This window comes from Marmota monax, unplaced genomic scaffold, assembly GCF_021218885.2.
Source record: "Marmota monax isolate L192 unplaced genomic scaffold, Marmota_monax_Labrador192_F-V1.1 WCK01_AAM20220418_F8-fsc00122, whole genome shotgun sequence".
NCBI lineage: Eukaryota > Metazoa > Chordata > Mammalia > Rodentia > Sciuridae > Marmota > Marmota monax.
In genome coordinates this window covers 3,948,331-3,967,650 of record NW_026695223.1, presented here as the reverse complement: position 1 = coordinate 3,967,650, position 19,320 = coordinate 3,948,331, and the positions used below count along the sequence as shown (strand labels likewise).

At 45.1% G+C, this 19,320-nt stretch overlaps 2 protein-coding genes across 8 annotated transcripts in view; one reads left to right on the top strand and one right to left on the bottom strand.

The window, feature by feature from the left end:
- The window catches only part of Tbxas1 (thromboxane A synthase 1), a 217,743-nt gene extending 216,004 nt beyond the window's left edge, over positions 1 to 1,739 (bottom strand). Inside the window, exon 1 of the mRNA XM_046434075.2 lies at positions 1,609 to 1,739. The gene's annotated coding sequence lies outside the window, so the exon portion shown is untranslated. The remainder of the gene's footprint in view (positions 1 to 1,608) is intronic.
- The window catches only part of Hipk2 (homeodomain interacting protein kinase 2), a 188,557-nt gene that overhangs the window by 8,829 nt on the left and 160,408 nt on the right, over positions 1 to 19,320 (top strand). Inside the window, exon 1 of one of the 7 annotated variants that reach the window (XM_058575734.1) lies at positions 11,690 to 11,713. The exons of the other annotated variants lie outside the window; for them this stretch is intronic. The gene's annotated coding sequence lies outside the window, so the exon portion shown is untranslated. Of the gene's footprint in view, positions 1 to 11,689; positions 11,714 to 19,320 lie in introns of those variants that run through there. 7 annotated transcript variants of the gene reach the window in all.

Sequence of the window (19,320 nt, the reverse complement as noted above, 5' to 3'; positions counted from 1 at the left end):
AATAACTTAGCGAGGCTTCAATTCAATTAGTGAAACTCTACCTCAAAAATAAAAAAATAAAATAAAAACGGCTGGGTATGTGGCTCAGTGGTTAAGTGCCCCTGGGTTCAATCCTTGGTACCCTACTCCCCCAGAAAATCATATGTTAAGATTTGGAGAATATTGGCTTATTGTTGGTTGTGAAAATGAGGGGGGGGGGATAGGGGTTCTTATTTTTTTTCTTCTAATAAAGAATTTATAGGGCTCTGACAAAAACCAGAATGTAAATTCTTGAAACTGTATAGAAAGGGGCAGTTCTAACTCCCAAATTCTGTGTAACTGCATCCACCCCTCCGAATACATGCTGCTAGCAGGAACTTCAGGTAGAAAGTGAATTTCAGGGGTGCTTGTGCCAAGGAGAAGTAGAGAGAAAGTGTGCAAGAGAATGCCCATGTGCCATCAGTGCCAGCCCCTGAGCCTCTTCCATCTGTGGCCCAGCACAGTGTGATCACTGTTATTCATTAAGTATGACCTGCACCATCAGGAAAAGATTAATCGATGTTCATTATGTTCTGCTAACTGAGACTGGGAGGTTCTATAATGTATTACAGAAATGAAAATGGTTAAAATAGAGAAACTCTCTCCTTTGATTTACCTGGGACTTACTCCAAAAGGGATTTAAGGCTGCTTCAAGGGTTAAGTTCCTGGTAGAGGGGCAAGTTAATTTATGCAGATCAATTTTGTGGATCAGCTTATTTCCAAGGAAGTCGGATAAATGAGGTATTTCTTTCTATAAAGAGACAACAGAAACAGTCCAAGCTCTTGTGCCGGCTTAACAAGGTGAATAAGCAGAGCGCATAATGGAATTCATTTGCAAAGTAATTTTTGCTTGGCTTGAGTGGTAAGCACAAAATAGACCAGTAGATGAGAATGGTAAGTGTTTGGGATCAGTTGTTGAAAGGTTTAAAAGGGGTTCTAATTCAAGAGACATTTTATGGTGTGGAGAAGGGGACCGATATAATCAAAATGATACTTGAACAAGGTAATTTTTACCAGGCTAGATATAATCGGAGGAAGGAGGCAGCTGGAGGTGAGCTCTGTGGGGAGGCTGGGTAGTGTAGCGGGAGGTGTGAGCCCCATGGAGATGGGGCCGCTCTCAGGGTCACCCAGGAGGACGTGCAGATAGCTCTGGTCAGCATGCCTGGCCCAAGGGTTCAATAATTATTTGTTCCTTTTTGCTTTCGTCCCTGAACCTTATGGCGGAGATCTAGGGTGGGGAAGACTTGCTGGTGTTGGCGATACCATGGTATCGTTCTGTTCTTCTAAGAGTTTCTTCTTTCTGTAGGCTCCTCACATTGCCCAGGATCTTCTTGAGTCATAGTATATACCTGGCAAGGTCTTCATGAAGTAGTATTCAGCTTTTGACACAGGAGGACCCTGAGGTCCAGAGCAGTGAAGAGCCTCTCTGATACTGGACAGGGAGTCTGCGCGTGGGGAACACAGATCCAGGCTCGTCCACCCCCTGCCCTGGGCAGTGTGCACGAAAGCCCCAGAACACCCCAGAATGCTCCACATCTCCAAGTGGAGCTCCGATGTCATGGTTCTTAGGAGGCTATCAGAGCCACTTACCTCTGTCCCCAGACTGTGAAAGTTACTGAGTTTCGGTCCTCTGGGACCACTTGCAGTCTGCAGTGCTGCCTGGGGCCTATTCTGGAGGGAATCTTTCCTTCTTTCCCAAGGAGAGAAAAGCCACAGTGCCCTCAGCTCCTGTGTTTACAGTCTTCTGTTAGGAAGTTGTTCCTTGTTTCCCTGAGAAGTTCGCAGCTTGTCACCATGAGCTACTTATTAACAACAACAACAGAGACTCACAGGAGAGGAACCAGTACAGTCATGATGAGTTTCACAGAACCTCAAAGCACTTTTAAGTCATTAAGCAGCTTTTTAAAAAATATTTATTTTTTAGTTGTAGGTGAACACAGTATCTTTATTTCATTTTTATGTAGTGCGTCACGTGTGCTAGGCGAGCGCTCTACCCCTGAGCCCCAGCCCCAGCCCTTTTTTAAAGAATACTGATTCCCCAAGGTCTGATTTAGAGTCTTTCTTTCCCTTCACCATGACCACAGCTTGAGACCTGCCATTGCTTTCAGCCATGACATTCTGATCCCATGTGGGATCCTGGGTGTGCATTTTTGCCTGGTGCTGCTCCAGACCTGCCTTAGAAGCATGGCAGTTCTTCCAAGCAGCCTTTGAAAGTATCTGAACACAGATTTTTACACTCATAAGAGCTTGACATTTGTGGGTCCTGGGACCAGAGCACAGCACCAGGCCCAGCCTACCACTGACCCTTCCTGGTTTGTGTGTCCAAGCTGCTACCCCCTCCCCCTCCTCTTGGACCTAGGGGTGTCTCTGGGATGCCTGTCAGGCCTATGTGTATGCCCACAGGCCCGGGGAAGGGACCCGGAAGCTGGCATGGCCCTTGTGAAAGGGAATCCCTACAGCCCCAGGGCCTGGAAGAGAGCGGCTGCTCACCTGTAAGTGGTTACACACCTTGACTCTGGGGACTCCTGAGCCCTGGGGAGGGTATGGCAGGGACCCTGTGTTCTGCCTAAGGGCAGTGCTGATAAGGGGACACCTTGCTTCAAACACTTGGGCAACAGACACTCGAAATGTTTCCTGTTTGTCGAAGCGATGTTTGGCTGTTGCTTCACTCAGCCGGGCTCCCTTCCTTCCCTCCTCACCCTGGGTTTTCTACATAGTGCTGCTTTGCTTTGTGAAGCTTAAGTAATGAAATGGGCCACTCTCCTGTTGCAGCTAAGGGAGCATGTTCACAGTGAACCTGGTCAGTCTGGCCACTGTTGTGTGAGCTCTGGCCCTTGGCATACGTGGCGCCCCTCCATCCTTGATGGCGTCTCTTCTCTGCTTCTACCTGCTTATGATCTGCCTACAAAGCCAGACCCTTTCCCTCTCTCCTTATTCTTTTGAGTGGGGGCACCTTCAGGGCCGTATGTGCCTTGTCATTCTGGTAGGACTGGGGCTTTCAGTGGATGTAGGCATGTTGAGAAGTGGTTCTCCGGCCTCACAACCACCCAGGATGGCTTCTTAAGACACGGGGACCCACCCCCAGAGATTCTGACTCGTGAGGTCTGCAGTAGGGCCCAATAGTTTGCATTTCCGGTTGAGAATCGTTATTTTGGAGGAATGAAAATTCAGTAAATACTTAAAATCAGATGATGGTTGCTTTGATGAAAGCTTTTCCTGGACCCGAGTGCGGTACCGGCGCGGCATGTCTGCAGCTCTGCAGCCTTTTGTAGCCGGGCTTCCCGAAGTTTGCAGATCCAGCCCAGCCTCCTCCCCCTCTGCCTTCCCAACTTCTCCCAGGCAGGACAGGTCAGTAAGTACAGGAGCTACTTTCTCTTGGTCGTCTAGAGCCAGCCAGTCTGTAGGCCTTGCTGTTTGGCCCTGGGGCCCCAGAACAGAATGGGAGTTATTCTCACAGTAGCATATTATTATTAACCAGCGTTTAACAGCTCTATGATTTTCTCTGTTTACAGAAGAGAAAATTGAGGCTTAGGGATATTAAATAACGTATCCAAGGTCTCCTAACCAGTAATTGGTAGAGCCAGGGCTTGAATTCGAGTCCACCTGACGCCAGAGCCCACTCTTGTCTTGACAGGCAGGCTGCCTGCTTCTCCCGGGCGAGCCAGAGTGGTCTGCATGACATACGAGGGGTCCAGCATGAAGGGGCTGGGATCCTTCCTCGAGAACAGGCGACTAAGCTGGAGACCGTCAGTGCTAGAGTGTTTGTGTCCCCATAGGAATGTCCCAATGCCCTGGCCCTGCTCGGATGAGGTGGATGAGGTAGTAAGGGCAGAGCATGCAGTGTAGTGGCTGTCGCGTGGGAGGGAGGTGGGGTGGAGGAGCACGCCCAGAGCCCTCTTTGAGCAGCAAAACAGATTCCAAATCTGAGAATAATCTCACTGAGACCTCTAGGGGAAAATACTCTGAAAAGATGATCCTAACAGCAAATCGAATCCAGCACTTTCAGTTGCCAGTTCTACAACGTGGCATGTTTGAATTTCTTGCATCTCTGCAGCAGTGCCACAAGGTAGACTCCACTATCATGTGGTCTGTGGATGCAGGACAGGCTCCGGCAGCTCACACATGCAGAGCTGGGTTCCCCCCCACAGTAGGCGATTTGGATCCTGCAGTTACCCTCCCCCCACCCCCCATGATGGCTACCTTTTAGACAGTCTTTCCAGTTCCTCCCAGCTCAGGAAGTGGGGTTTGTAAACATGTTGGCTTCTCTCCAAATATAAATGGCTTTTGTTTCCATCAAAATCTGGAAACGTGTTTTAAAATTTGAGACACTGACTTCTGTTGCTTTTCTTGGAAGAGGTGTTGGGCATAGACTAGTCGGGCCTGAAAGAAGAATAGCAAAGGGGCTAGGTGCACCCAGTGTTAAGCCATACCACTTCAAATTTAGCACAGAATTTGACAGATCCATCCACAGGGCAGAACAGGTGAGCCCAAGGTAAGGCTCTGTTGTCTGAGAGCCTTTAACAGATGATGGAGGAGGAGCCATGGAGCAGTGGGGATAAGAAAGCTGGTAAGACAGATGAAATGGGACAAGATGTTAGCATCTTGAAAAATGTCCACAGGTATCATCATCTCACATTGTTACACCACCATAAATCCTGCATGATTAAAATGTGAGATGAAACAGAAATCTACTGAGCACGACCAGTGTGCTGGGCCTGTTGTAGGTGCTGTGTGTACAGCGATGAACTGAAAGGATAAAACTCTGCCCCAAAGCAGCTTGCATTGTAGTAGATAAAGGTGAATAATCCACTTTTTAAAAAAAGCTGGAAGGAAATAGAAGTGGATTTTTATTAAAACCTCTGGAGGAGTTGAAATTTCCTAAGATCAGAATCTATAGGTGAAATCACAGAGAAAAATATCATTCGTTTTGTCAGTGTAAACATACCCAATGTTAAGGTTATTTCTGGTTTTACCATCATGAATTATTCCTCAGGTTCTCCTATGTAACATTAAGTTTCGACTGAATTTTAGGATAAGTTCTCCAAAATAGATTTCCTAGGTTAAGAGATTCATTAGGTTTTAGATATATGCTGTGAGATCCATTTCTTCCTCAAAGTACTTTTATATTAAATAAGTCAAACCACCTTGAGAAAGACTTAAGTTAACCACAGAGTTTCTTGCTGCTCTTAAGCCTGGGCCCTGCTCTCATTCCTGGGGTGGCATGTCAGTTACAGGCTTTAAGTGCCACCTTTGTGTGTCACTGACTCCCTACATTCTGTCCTTACCTAGGCTTCTTTTTTGAGCTCCAGAGTCACAAAGCCAACAATCTACTTGACATCTCTTTAGATGTCTCATAGGCATCTCAACCTTTTCATATCCAAAAAAAAAAAAAAGTGCCCTGAAGTATACTCTGGCTCCAGAAGTCTTTAGTTCCACGAACAGCAGCTTCTTCTACAGCAAAAACCTGGGGTTGTCCTTGACTTTGTTTTACTACACATTTAATCTATCACCTAATTTTTTTGATTTTTGCCTCCTAAGCACAGCCATTCTCGTTATTTGCCATGGTTGTGCTCTATAAAGTCACGGGGACACTGCATCAGTGAATACTGAACCTTCGAGGGGCAGTGCAGGGTCAAGTGTCTGGAAGCCTCTGGTCATATTTTCATCACCTGATCAACACATGGTGTCACTGACATTGCAGTCGTGATGTCATATGTTGGTGGGCATTGTGTGTTGGCCTAACATCATGTATGCTGGTGTGATGATGATGTTTTACGGGTGTTTCTGTTTGAAGACAACCCTATTTTAATAAATGTTGTTGCCTCATTAACATTGAGCTCATGGCCGCAGCCCTGTAACTCATGCCTGAATGAGCTTATCTAACACATGTATTTTCTCATAAGGCCTGCTGTCAGGAGTGAGCTATGCTGTTAACAGACCAAACACGTTGATGTCTTTCCACAGTGTTAGAATTTATTGAATAACAATAAATCTGCCAGCTATATCACTTTTATGAGTTGCAGTTTACCAAGTACTTGTGAGTCCCTTGTATGTGCCAGGCAAATCTGAGGTTCTTATATTCTAATTTGAATTACTAATATCTGTAACACTGAAGTCCCATATCACACCTTACACACATCTCTGTGTGTTTGTGTTACATAAAGGTTAGGAAAGGGTTAAGGTGGCCAGGGTGGTTCAGGAGACTATACCCAGAGCAAGGCAGAGAGCAGATACAAATGCAAGAGTCATTGCAAGTGGTCAGATAAGATTAAGAACCAGCCAGAGAATGTGTTCAGGGTGCGCCACTGTCGGAGCACAGAACTTGCTGAAGGCCAGGGTCTGCATGGTGTGCACTTTTGAAGTGAGCCAGGTCAAGCAGGGAAATCCAGCTGAGCTGAAGCCTGGGGACCTCATGACATTTACCAGATGGTCTGATGACAGGTCAGTGTGTACTGCCCCAGCAGTCTCAGTGTTCCTTCTGTAATGGGTGAGAAGGTGGCTTCATTCTGTGATCTGGTGTGTTTGATAAGCTCATGGACCTGATTTTTCTGATAAAGGATTGATAACCCCATGCCTCCATGTGCTTCTGATTTAATTCAGTAGATTCACAGGTGGTCATTTTTATTAGCATAATTAATTTGTTATCAGTTTGTGTCTTATGATTATGCCATGTGGATGGTGGATGTTTACTTATAGTAACAAAGGGTGGCACTGATACAGAAAATGAAGTAACTCGTGGCAAACTACTGCTTTACAAGATGGAGTCACTCAGGGTTAGGCACAGCCTGGAAGCTGCTGTTCTGTTCATCACAGAGTCACTCAGAACAGGGCATGACCTGCTCTCCACACACACCACAGCCTTCTGTGTTTAGCTTTAAGCACTTCAGTACTGTGCTTGGGACCATCTGAAATGGCAAAATCACCAGACCAAAAAAAAACCAAACACAGAAATACCTGGCTCAGTGGCGCATACCTGTAGTCCTAGCTACTCAGGAGGCTGAGGCAGGAGGATCGCAAGTTCAAGGATAGATAGCCTCAGCAACTTTGAAAGACCATGTTTCAAAATAAAAACATGACAGGGCTGTGGTTGCAGCTCAGTGGTAGAGCACAACTGGGTTCAATCTCCAGTACCGAAAAAGCAAAATGGAAAACATAGAAGTGCAAAAAATGTGACACTGAATACACTGCCTGAAGGACACTTGTTCGTAATATAGGAGCTGAAACAGGAAGGCAGAGCATGACTTTGCTGGGCCCCAGATGGCTGTGCACCTTGGGCCGAGCATCGTCATCACTGTGCTGTGCACAGGCTGGAATGATTCAGAGCGACTAAGTGCTGATTTGGGATTGCAAACAAATTTCAGTGGTAGATGAATTCACAAATGCACACTCGGTGGATAATACAGACAGACTGTGTATCACAGACCTGTTCATTTCTCTCCACTCTGTCCCTGGTCCAGAGTTAGCAAATGTTCCCTGTAGAGGTCCAGATGGTGTGCATCTTAGGCATTGCAGGCTGCATGGTCTGTGTCACTACTGCCCAGCTCTACATGTCCATAGACAATGTGTAAATGGGCAGCCAGGCTGTATTCTAGTAAAACTTGGCTTATGGAAACAGACTTTGGTCTGCATCAAGCACCCAGGCTGTAGTGTGGACCCTCGTTAGCCCCCCACAGTGTCTCATCTGCATGGTTTCCTGACTTGGCTCCCCACACCCATTCTGGAGCCATTCCAGCCGATTTCCCATAGCGATACTAAGTGTAAATGAGATCTTATCACTTTCCCACTTTGGATGTCCAACTTCTTCCACCCACTGCCAAGAAGATCCTAAATCCTGAACCACACGGGTCAAGCACATTCCCTGCTTATTTCTCCAGTCTCTTGACGCCAGTCTTCCCCTCTCAGTGCCGCATCCCGGCCTCTTTCAGTTCAGTGACAGTCCCCGGTGCTTCCTGCTCCAGTGCCCTTGCGTATGTAGTTTTCCTGCCTGGGGTGCCTGGCCAACTCCTGCTCATTCTGCAATCAGACCTGAAATGTCACTTCTTCCGGGAGACCTTCCCTGACCCTTTGGTGTGAATCAGATGATCCTTTCTGACCTCAGAGTACTCTGTTCTTTTCCTTCATAACACTTAAAGTTTTTAGGTGCCCATTGACTTGGGTATATATTTGTTTTCCACCTGGCTCATCTGTTGGGCTGCAGACTCCGCGAAGAAGAGAGAAATGTGTTCGTGGCTGTCTCTGTCTATGGCAGTGCTGTCACATTTGCTGTAGATACTTCCTAAACTTGCTAAGTAGGTGAATGATCGTACAACATAGTTTCTGTTCAGATAGATTTTTATGTGGCGCTGCACTGGCGAAACTGTCACCCTCTAGAGTGTATGGTATATCTTCTAAAATTGACAGTGAAGATTCAAAACAAAAGTCAACCTGATAAGTGAGTTTGTAAATGGCTGTGGAGGTGTGTCTTCATTGTCACAGGGTGATTCTGAGACAGTTGCCCTGCCAGCAGCTATGTCCAGCTGAAGTTTTCTCCCTGAGACCTGAGGGCTCTTTTACTTGTTGTTAACCTCCCTTTGCACCTAGAGCTCTGGGAACTTCACTGCCATGCTCTACACAGGGAGGTGGGTGCAGTGTACTCGGGGCCTTTCAGCACCCCGTTTATGGGCCACCTTTGCTTTCATTTCTTCTCTCTGACCATCACCCTGGACTTCTTGGACCTCGGTTGGTAGCAGTTCAATTTCTATAGCTAATCACCATCTGGTGGGGGAAAAACAACCTTTGGTTTGTCAGAGAATCGTCTAAGCAGTAATGTTCCAACTTGGAGATTGTTCTAAGTCATTCCAAGAATCCTTGTCATTGACAGACAGGTCACCAGAATATTCTAGGAAGATGACACATTATTTCTTACATGGGCTTTTGTAGCTTACTGGAAAATTTAAAGACTTATTTAACTTTTTTGATTTATTTATTATAGAAACACTATTTATGCATTATAGAAAACTAAAAAATAAAGATAAGCAAACACATCACACCCATCATGCCCCAGGCCGAGGTGCACATTCCCTCACACTTTTTCCTCTTTCCATATTGCACTGGTAAGCCTTTTGGGTCTTTTTACAAAAAGCATGGATAAATACAAAATGATATATTACTGTTTTGTATTCTGGGTTTTTTTCCATGAATAATTTCCAATATTGTTTTTCAGTGATGTTCATCTCATTTATGCTTTGTTCATATTCAAATTTTCATAATGGGCCCTCAAACATCCTTTGAAATAAAAAAATCTGTATCCAGCCAAGGAGCCTCGCCTGTGTCTGGTCATAACTTCCTCATTTCTTGGTCCAACACACTCTTCTATTGAAGAAAGGGACCGATTGCCGGGGGATGAGTGTGGGGTGACTCCTTTGGGGCTGGAGCTTGACTCTCCACCCCCTGGTGCCCTGTGTCTGAGGCGGGCTGGGTTCAAGTCCATTGTTTTTGGCAGGAGTGCATCAGAGCTGGTTCTGGGCCCTTCGTTCTTTGCTGCTGGTGATGGCGGTTGACCCTGGCTGGGCTGCTCGTCAGGCAGTCACATCCCCCGAGACCAGAAAACAGTCTTTTTGGAGCTCTGCGTGGCGTGACTTTGGCACACAGAGCATTTACTTAATGGTTTTAGTGCTAAATGATCGTTGCTGTCAGAACCCCGTCTCTCACTAGCTTTGTGAAAGGTTTTTCTTCTTTTTCTCTACAGTCCAGCGGGGCCACCTCACCGGGGGTTGTCTGGCTACTCTGATGTGTAGTTCTGATGGAAAGGCAGATCTTTGGTGAAACTCTCCTTTAATTATTAATTTTCAAGCTAAGGAGTTGTTTAATAGCCTTTTCAAATAGTGTTTAATAACCTTTTCAAGTAACCTTTTCAAATTGGCCCCTTTTTTCAATAAGAGACTGTGGTGGAAAAGAAACTAAAAGGAAGTTACAGCCAGACACAGGTTGGGTCCTCCCCTGGATATGGATATTAATGCACCAGCCTCCGAGCACATTTGAGGGCCCGTTATGAAAATCTGAATATGAACAAAGCATTAAATGAGAAGAACTTCACTGAAATACAACATTGGAAATTCTGTTATTTTTAATATTTATTTTTTTAGTTGTAGATGGACACAGTATCTGTATTTATTTATTTTTATGTGGTGCTGAGGATTGAACCCAGTGCCTCATGTGTGCAAGACAGGTGTCTACCACTGAGCCACAACCCCAGCCCTGGAAATTCTTTTTTTTTTTCTTTCTTTCTTTCTTTCTTTTTACGTGGTGCTAAGGATCGAACTCAGGGCCTCACACGTGCTAAGCAAGTGCTCTACTGCTGAGCCACAACCCCACCCCCTGGAAATTCTTAATGGAAAAAAAACCAAACAGGTTACAAAACAGTAATATATCACCCTGTTTTTTAAAAAAGTGTACCTTTTCAAGTAGTGAGCTTTTCCAGTTATCTTTTTTTAAAAATCATTATACATTTATGGATTTTTATTGGTTTGGTATCTATTGTTAACCATTTGTCACAACTATAGACAGTGGGACTCCTTCAATTAGGTCCTATGAACCTTCTTGAAAAGCTTTCCTGCTTCATGGCACAAAATGCCCCAGGATCACATTATACTTCTCCTTGGAGAGGAAGGATGGGCCCTTGGTGCGGTGGTGGTCTTAGAGACCATGGTCTGGGCGAGGGGGAGGATCGCCACAGAGGTGACTCGCTTCCAGGGTGTTTCAGTGGACAGAGCGGGGAACGCAGGCCGTTGGAAAGTTCAGGCTGACGTTTAGTTTAGTTTTAACACTCCCTGCTTGCTTTTGGGTTGTTTCGTTGTGTTTTGACTTTCCTTAATTTTACCATTGCAATTCCATCTTTTGTGGAAAATATTTATTTCTTCTTTAACTTATAAACATAAGAATATGATTTCAAAACACTAATACTTATGAAAAATATGAAGCTACAGAGGAAAGTTTAACAGTTCATTGTACTTTTTGCTTTACCCTTAAATGAATCCCACAAGAGACATGCATTTAAAATACTGTGTTCTGAAGTCCATAGAAATAAATCTGTCACCACTTTGACATATGCTTAGGTTTACATTATTCCAATTTCTTTCCAGTTTAAGAAAAGTTTTAATTGAGCCTTTTTTAAAGATAGGTAATACCTTTACATGACCAAAAGGTCCAAACTATTTAGATGTTGAATGCACATGATAGGTATGTGGGGATTTGTTAAGTTATCCTCCCCACGTTTCTTTATGCTGGAAAGCTAAAGTGATTAAACTAAGACAACGTAGAGAGCTGTGCTAGTGCAGGCTCGCTTTCTTCACTTTGTTCCCTCGTGGGCGACCATTTTTATTAGTAGCTTGCTAAAATTTGGAGACTTTCATTTTACAGATTCAAGTGTTTCTGTGTGTGTCTGTGTGTTCTTATACAAAAGGTAACATAGCACATATATTGTTCTGTGCCTTCACTCTTTTCTCTTGATACATTCTGGAATTCTGTTCATATTAGTCCTTAGAAAATATCTTTAGTGTATTTTTTTTTTTTTTTTATGGCCACAAGGTACCCCATTTTGTTGACGTAACACGGTTTATGGAACAACAACATGATCTTGGATTGTGTCCAACCTGCTGCTGTTTACAAACCAGGTGCAAGGGCAGACTTGTACATGTGTCACTTCAGACTTGTGCAGGTACATTTGTGGGATGGAACACGGGAAGTGGGATTGCATGGTCAAAGGATAAGTACATCTTTCATTTGAAAAGGATATTGACTAAATTCCCTCTGAGAGATTTGAACCATATTTTACTCATATAAGCATTATATGAAAGTACCTATTTCCCTAGGACATTGCCCACACGATTTGTTGTCAAACATTCAGATTTTTGCTGGTAGGTAAGAATAGTATTCCATTATAGTTTCAATTTACATTTTTTTTTTTAAAGATAGAGAGGAGAGAGCGATAGAGAGAGAATTTTAATATTTATTTTTTAGTTTTCGGCGGACACAACATCTTTGTTTGTATGTGGTGCTGAGGATCGAACCCGGGCCGCACGCATGCCAGGCGAGCGCGCTACCACTTGAGCCACATCCCCAGCCCTACATTTCTTTTATTATAGGTCAGGCTGAATATCTTTTCATTTATTTAAATTCCATTTATGTATTTTCTACGTGAACTGTGTTTTGAACCTTAAGCATTTCCCCACTATGATGTTGTCTTTTTCTTCATTTCTAAGAGCTCTTTACATATTATTTTTATATGAATTGCAAAAAGAAATTTTCCAGTTTGTAATTATGTTTTGATTCACTTGTATTTTGTCCCTCAAAAATGTTTTAATCTTATGTAATCAAATTCATCTTTTTGTGTTGTTGTTATTTGTTTTAATGACTTCTGTATTTTTGAGTCAGAGTTACAAAGACTTTTTGTATCTCATGTTTCAAGTTCCTTTGGATACTTTTATAACTTAATTTTTTCCCCATTTATGTGTTGGTTGATTTGATTTTCTTATGAGGGTATGTTCTGAGGTTTGGGTATATCTTTACATTTTTCCTTGTCTCAACACCATTTGTTAAATATGTATTTTCCCTACACTATCATAATGTTTACTATATCATATACCAAGTTGCTGTAGGTTGGGAGATCTACTTCTAAACTCTGTCCCCTGGTTGGTCTGTTGTTAATTATTGAAGCTTATATCGTTTTTTTAATATCTGAAAGCATTAGTTCTTCCTCATTGCCCTTTCTCTTGAGAGTTTTCTGGGCTGTTCTCCAGGTTTGTTTTTCCATATAAACTTTAGAATCAACATGTCTGGATTCCAGAAAAAGACCTGTTGGTATTTCCCCTGGGATTGCGTTAAATTTGTCGATTTCTAGGGTCAATCAACATCTTGATAAGGCCGAGTCTTCCTGACATCATGCTTTTCATTCACGTTTTGTACACTTCAATAGTGTTTATAAGTTTTCTGTATGTAGGTTTGGTACCTTTCTTAAGTTAATTCTCATAAATGATGTCTTTTGTCATTATCTTCTAATGGTTGTTTGCATATAGGAAAGGGCTGATTTCCACGTGTTTTTGACAGCTTTTATTGAGGTATTCACACAGATCACCTATTTAAAGTATAAAGTATATAAAGTATAAAGTTTTTAGGATGTGCACAGAATTTTGCAGACATTACTACTACATAATTTTACAACATTCTTATCAACCCCAAATGAAACCCCTGTACATCTGTACCCATTAATAGTCATTGCCATTTCCAACCTCCCCTACTGCCTGGAAACCACCAGTCTACTTTCCTATAAATGGAATCAGAATATGTGGTCTTTTGCAACTGGCTTCTTGAACTTGGCATAATGTTGGGGTTGCCCATGTCGTAGCACCTGTCTGACTTTTGAGGATGGTCATCCCCATTAGTATGACAGGGTCCCTCCCCATGTGTGGCTTTCATTTGCTGATTTTCCTTTGTATCAGCTCTCTTTTGCCTCCCACTTGTGAGGCTTCTTGGGGCAAGGAGCTGCCTTTCAATTCTAAGTCCTCAGTGCCTACCATAGTGCTTGGCCAATATTTAGGATTCAATAAATTCTCTCTGAACCAATGACTGGATTTATTGTGTTTCTAAGCAACCTCTGCTTTTTAAAGTTAAAATGTGTTTTAGCACATATAAATTAATTTTTGTTTTTCTCTAGGCAAAACATAATTAAAGGGTGTCATCCCACCCTCCCCGGAAAGTCACGTGTTACATCTGACAGCCTGGTAAAAGCAATTTTGTATGATATATGGTTTGTGATAATCAACATTACTCTTTCTTATATTAAAATGAATGAGAGTTGCTGGCACATATGTCTAAGAGTCTCATTATCTTTTTGAGAGCATTTTTTTTTTAAGCCCAATATTCTATTGAAACTGGGGACTACTTGGTAACATACATAAGAGGGAAGTGAGAAATTAAGTGAAGATGTTGTTCTGGGGTTGGAAATAAGGAGTTTTGAATGAGCTTGATCAGCTTATATAGTTTAAGAAGTCCTAAGTTTAACAAGGGCTGAGTTCCAAATCTTTTGTGAGGTTGTTGTATGGACTCTGGGGTTTGTTATAAAAACCAAGGTTCTTTCGTTGTTTGGTTTACCATCCAAGGCATGTCAGGAATACAGTCCCACGGTTTCAGATGTTACATCCACACTCAACGGTGTCCACGGGAAAAGGAGAGCATCTCTTTCTAGTTGGCTCTTTTTAAGAGCAAGAAAACCTTTGCTAGAAGATTCCTGCAGACCTCCCTTCTCAACTTTGGGGCCAGGGTGGTGTCACATGCCAGTGCCTGAGTGAGCCATGGACAAAGAGAGTGGGTTCAACCCCGGCTGAGTCACACTGATTAGAATGTGTGTCCCCTATGCCGGAAATAAGAGTATTGTCCTCAGGGTTAGCCGTCTCTCTGAACTGAAAGATCACCTGACATACATTGCTTTTGCAGTATTTATGGAGGTGTCCATGGTATCATTCATGTGCATCACCCATGCCGTGGTCAAAGAATCAGACTTGTCCATTGATAGGTCAAGAAGCCAAGTCAACTGTCTCCTCTTCAGTGTAGTAGAAGAATCGGGTGCCCTTCTGGTTGGGATTCCGCCACTCTCTCTCTTTGTGCCATGTGGCAAAGAGCATTTCTTACTGAGTCCTCTACGGTTTATGTAAAGAACACATGATGTCCCAGGGCCTTGGCAGTTTGTTTGTTTTATAAGCCAATTGTTACTTAATTTTTAGAAACTTCGAGATGATTTTTTTTTCTTTGCCAGGCCTTGGATCAAACCTAGGGCCTTACACCTGCTAGGCAGTGCTCTACTTGAGCTGCATCCCAGCCCTTTTAAGTGGCTTTTGTAAGAGGAACAGCTGTTGATTTGGTTGACACGCACCCTCTTGCGCTTGCATGCTCGGCGCCCTGTGCGTGTGTATCTGCACATGTCTCCGCTCCAGCCTGGCCTCCGTGGGCACCAGTTTTCCTGCTCTACGCACAGCCCTCTCCCCACTGGTGGTTTCAGTCCTGACATGAGAGACTGTGTCTCAAGTGGGCAGTTCTAGCTCTTTTCCTTATGGCCTCCCCAAAACAGTCTTGGCACGCCCCGTTCTGTTCTCTACTGCCACAGAATGAAGCTGGAGTTGGGCAGCTCCCTGACTCAAAGCTAGATGACATTTATTGAGTGTCTACCATCAAGGCTCCTTCCATCCTAGGAGACTTGGATAAAATGATTAGCATTCCTGAAGACCATAGCATTCTTCAGACCTTCCCGGCATGGTCTGAAGTGAAAGGGCGAGGGCCTGACGGACGATATCTAGGCTGACGGTTTAGCCATGTTTTAGTACCCCCCCCCCCAAACCTAAGGCTGTTGCTTGGGCAAAAATGGACTCAGAGGTAAACAGGACTCTCCTGAATTGGAGCAGAGAGCAGCCTGGGGCCTTCAGCTTCTCCTGATCCCTCTGTGTTTCCAGGTCTGGCTCCTGCGTGGCGCCTGCCTTTGAAGTCAGGTGGAAGCCAGCAGGCCCGGCTGCCGCCCTCCTGCTCTCTGGTTATTCATTGCAACCTTTAGTCTAGGAGGAGTGCCAGTCCTCGTTTCCAAGAATCCTATCTCCCTAAATGGGGCAATCTGCTTTAACTGCCTTCTCCACTGGCGCCTTCCCCATCTCGCAATCGGCATAATTAAAGGGACAGGTTCGCCCTTTTAACTGCTTGTGCTGTGTTAGATTAGGGCGGGTAGCCATGTGCCTGTGGGAGCGCATGTGTGTGCCTGCATGTATGCATGAGTGTCCGATCTTCCGCCCCGCAAAGTGCTCACTTTCAGAAGTGCTAAGAATCTTTAGGGGTATGTCAGCTTCACTTTTGCATATTCCCTATTGAACTCACCCCCCCCCCCCTCTTTTTTTTTTGGTACCAGGGATTGAACTCAGGTGCACTCCACTGAGCCACATCCCCAGCCCTATTTTGCATTTTATTTAGAGACAGAGTCTCACTCAGTTGCTTAGCACCTTGCTGTTGCTGAGGATGGCTTTGAACTCACGATCCTCCTACCTCAGCCTCCCGAGTTGCTGGAATAACAGATGTGTGCCACTTCACCTGGCTCAATCCTTTTTTTTTCCCCCTTAAAAAGAAAGTGGGCTACTATGATGCACAAAGCTTATTGTATCTAACTGGAAAAATGCACATACCAAACTGAAAGGTGTTCTGTCTATATGGTCCCAAGTCAGAATCTGCTTTATAACTCAAGATTTTGGGTGTCTTGCTACATCACTGTTCCCGCCTTGTCCTCTTCCGTGCCCAGCTTTCTGTGTGTGCCATGGTGTTGGTCATCTTAGAGTTGGTGCTAGTCTCAGGACCGCACAACAGGGAGGGAGTCTCCTGTGGTTGCTCCATTCAGCTGAGGAGCCAGCCCCTCCTGCTGAGCTCCTTTAGAACCTGGTTTTATCACCTGCCATTCAGCCTTACCCAGAGGCTTTTCCAGGGGTTTTCTGGTACCTCTGCTGCCCTCTGCTCCACTGAGGCAGCAGCTTCCCGCATGTCACATTCACAAGTCGATCTCAGAGCCACGTTGGAGGCCACTGCTTGTAAAGCAAGATGCTTCAGCTGAGACCGGGGTAGAAAACACCGTGCCCTCCAGAATTGCTTAAAGAGGCTCCAAAGGGCCCTGGGACAGGTGCACACCTGTGCCCTCCCATCTAGAGGGAGAGTGCCCTCTGGTGGGACGTGCTCTTGGAGTTGGTAGCCGAGACAACTTGTGCTTTTGTCTGCCTTGTCTGTTGCCCAGTCCCCTTGGGTGAAATCTGATGTGATGAGTGCAGCCTGTAGCAGTGGCCTGGACTAACGTGGGAAGTTGAGGACTTTTGAACTTGGCAAGTCCATTGAAGGAAAGCCCCTCCCTTGGCGGCCGGCGGTGCGACTGCTCCTCCATGTTTTGGGGCATAGATTATTGTTTTCGGTTTTTGTTTTTGTTTTCCTGCTGTGAGGAAACATTGCCCACAAAATCTGGGTTGGTCAGAAATAAGATTTGCTTTATAGAAGTCGGCTCTGGAGAACCCTGCCTCAAAAGAGGAGAGGCCCGAAGATGCAAGCACTGAGAGGACAGCCGGGTGGTCTTCGCCCCAGGAGCTAGCCGGGGTGTTTCAGGAGTGTCCGGGGCTTCAGCTGTGCGGAAGGGAGGAGGACACAGCGCCGTGCCCGAGGAGAGATGGGTGTGGAGGGTGCAGACACCTGAGCACTGAGCGGAGGTGAGGTAGGCGTGGCCGGCGGGCGGGGCATGCGCAGAGCCTGGGCGGGTGACGGGGATGTAACTGAGCACTGTCTCATCTCCACTGTGGGGTGGGGGAGAGTGGGAGGGCTCTGCGCATCACGTTCCAGGCATCTGAGGACGGGCCCTCTAGGTTGCAGGAGAGTGACACCCAGCGCCCAGGGCAGAGCGGCAGCAGGGAGACGCAGCAGGCAGCTTGGTCTTCAGCCCCTGTCTAGCCAGAGAAAGTGGATGTGTGGGGTGGGTACTTCCTAGGTCTGGCACAGAACAGCCAGTTAGAAAAGGCGAGGATTTGGGCGGCTGGACAGGGTTGATGTAGGAACTTTCCCCAGGCCTACAAAGCCAGGGGCAGGAAGCCTCTCTCTTCCTCCCTCACCACCTCCCTTGCTCCCACCCTTCCTCCCTTTCCTCTGGCCTCTTTTGATAGAACCAGCGCTGTTCACTAGGGGTGTTTATCAGAGATGAACCTTCCAGGCCCGGCTCCTGGCATTCCAGGGAGTCTGGAGAGCTGCTTCTCCTGGCAGGCGCCTGCTCAGCATGGCCCTTACAGCACCCTCCTCCCGGCCCTGCACCACCCCTCCTTCATCTCTCAGTGCATGTTCTGTGCCGGCACCTGGTGATGCTGTAGATCAGTGTGCGCAGCTGGCCCAGCAGAGACCTGCACTTCCTTACCACCCTCTGTCCATGCAGCCAGACAAGCCGTCCCTCAGTAAGGGCCCCTGTTCTCTTTCCCTTCTTCTGGCCAGAGCCAGGTGACATGCGCAGCCTGGATCCGTCCCTCTAGATGAGAGGACTGGGGAGAGTGACATCAGAACCAAGTCAGGACTCTGCCAAAGGGAGAGGGAATGGCTGCTGGGAAGGCAGCTTGGTGTCTGCCTCCTCGATGTGCTAATTTTTGAACGCTTTACTCTGTATACTGTTTAGCCCTAGCATGCCCTAAATTTGGCTATGCTCACTGTGGTAATTATTTTAATTGAGTTCTATTCAACTAATTATTTATACCTCACCTTGTTCTGCAGATTTTTATTTGTTTCACAGTATAGATACATGTGCTCTAATAAACAATATGATACAAGAACGGAATTGTGCTCTAATAAACAATATGATACAAGAACAGAATTTAGGAATGGGGTCAGAATAGATACAAATGAATATAGAAGTTCAAAGTCAAGAGCGAAAAGAATCACAGACATGCATGAGAAGGCCCCGACATTGATACTTAGCCTTGCCTTGCCTCTGAATTTCATAGCATAAAAAACAAGGCAAATGTGGTCACTGCAGTACCACAACTGTCAAAAGGAAGACATGTCGGGTCTTTAAGAAAAGCAAAGATTCTTTTAGTTCTTTTCACCTAAATTTTGCACATAGACTTTAATCTAGGAAGTGCTGAGTGGTACAGTGAATAGGGTGTCCAGGGTCTCCACAGCAGATGAAAAGCTAGACTCTTATAGTTCTTCCCCACAGCGTCCTCGTTAGAAGTTCAAGGCCAAACATCAAGATGCAGCTCAGCAAATGCAATTCTCCAGAAGACCAAAATGACAGGTCTTAAGTCCTTGTCCTCAGTCTTTTTCTGGTGGGGTTCAGTGCAACATTAGGACCTTGTGGAATTGCTGGTCTATGTGTCTGTCATAGTCCCCATGACCTCATGTCTGTGTATGAGTGAGTGTGGGTAAATGGGCACTTCCATCTGCAATATTGTGTGTACCCATGTGCCTGTGTACACATGAACAGGAAGATGGTTTGACATGACGCTCCGTTGCCCACCATGCTGTTGAGCTTGCTCATGATTGAGGCTTCAGTAGTCGACCTGGTAAGGTTGACATCTGTAAAGATTAAGGCCTCTATTTGAAACACTCACAGAGGAGAGTTCTATTTTTGAAAATAGGATAATTGGGTGGAAAACTGTGCTAATATCCATCTTTATTTAACTACTCTGAGGGACAAAGTCTGTTAAAATCATGGGCCATAAACAAGACAACCACAGTCCATCTCTATGAAGGCCAAGTACTTAAAAAGAGTGCCAAAGTCGAGAG